We start from the raw sequence: 634 nt of genomic DNA, 5'->3' as shown, positions 1-634 counted from the left end.
ATGCTGAGCGTGTTCTTCCCTTTTGGTTTTCAGACTCCAGGTCTTTGCACATTTCATTATAGTAATTGGCTTTGTCTACTCGAGCTGCTCTTTGATATAATCAACCGGAAATTCTCATATTTATCATCAGAAGTGGTTTTTGCTTTTATCTATCTGCAAATAAAGGTTCCTGTAAAAAAATGAAGAAGAGACTTGTGTTTTCTGTAAGAAACAGCAGAAAAGCCACAATTTAAATTATTATTAAATAATAATTTCTTCATTTTCACAAAGAACCATCAGTCAAGGGGCTGGTTTAGGGTTTCCAGTAAGCTCTCACTCCAGAAGCCAACAAATTTGTAATAAAAACATTTCATAATTCAGAGTTCCGGTAAGATGGTGGAATAGGCAGACAAACTACACAGACTCTCTTCAACAAAGAAAAGAGGAAACAATTAACATATATACAGAAGAAAATTCTGGAGCCCTGAACTTTGAAGAGAAGGATACAGAAGTGGACTAAACACCAACTAGTAGAAGAATCTGCACGAAAACAGCAAAAAAGGAGATATACAATGCTATTGGCTATCAACAATCCTGATGACAAGGACAGCTTGGATATTGCCAAGTGATGTTAAAAAAAAAAAAAAATGAAAAA

Source organism: Orycteropus afer, unplaced genomic scaffold (assembly GCF_000298275.1).
Source record: "Orycteropus afer afer isolate SDZICR_OR568_19922 unplaced genomic scaffold, OryAfe1.0 scaffold00444, whole genome shotgun sequence".
NCBI lineage: Eukaryota > Metazoa > Chordata > Mammalia > Tubulidentata > Orycteropodidae > Orycteropus > Orycteropus afer.
The sequence above is the reverse complement of the archived record's forward strand: the minus strand, read 5'-3'. Positions refer to the sequence as shown.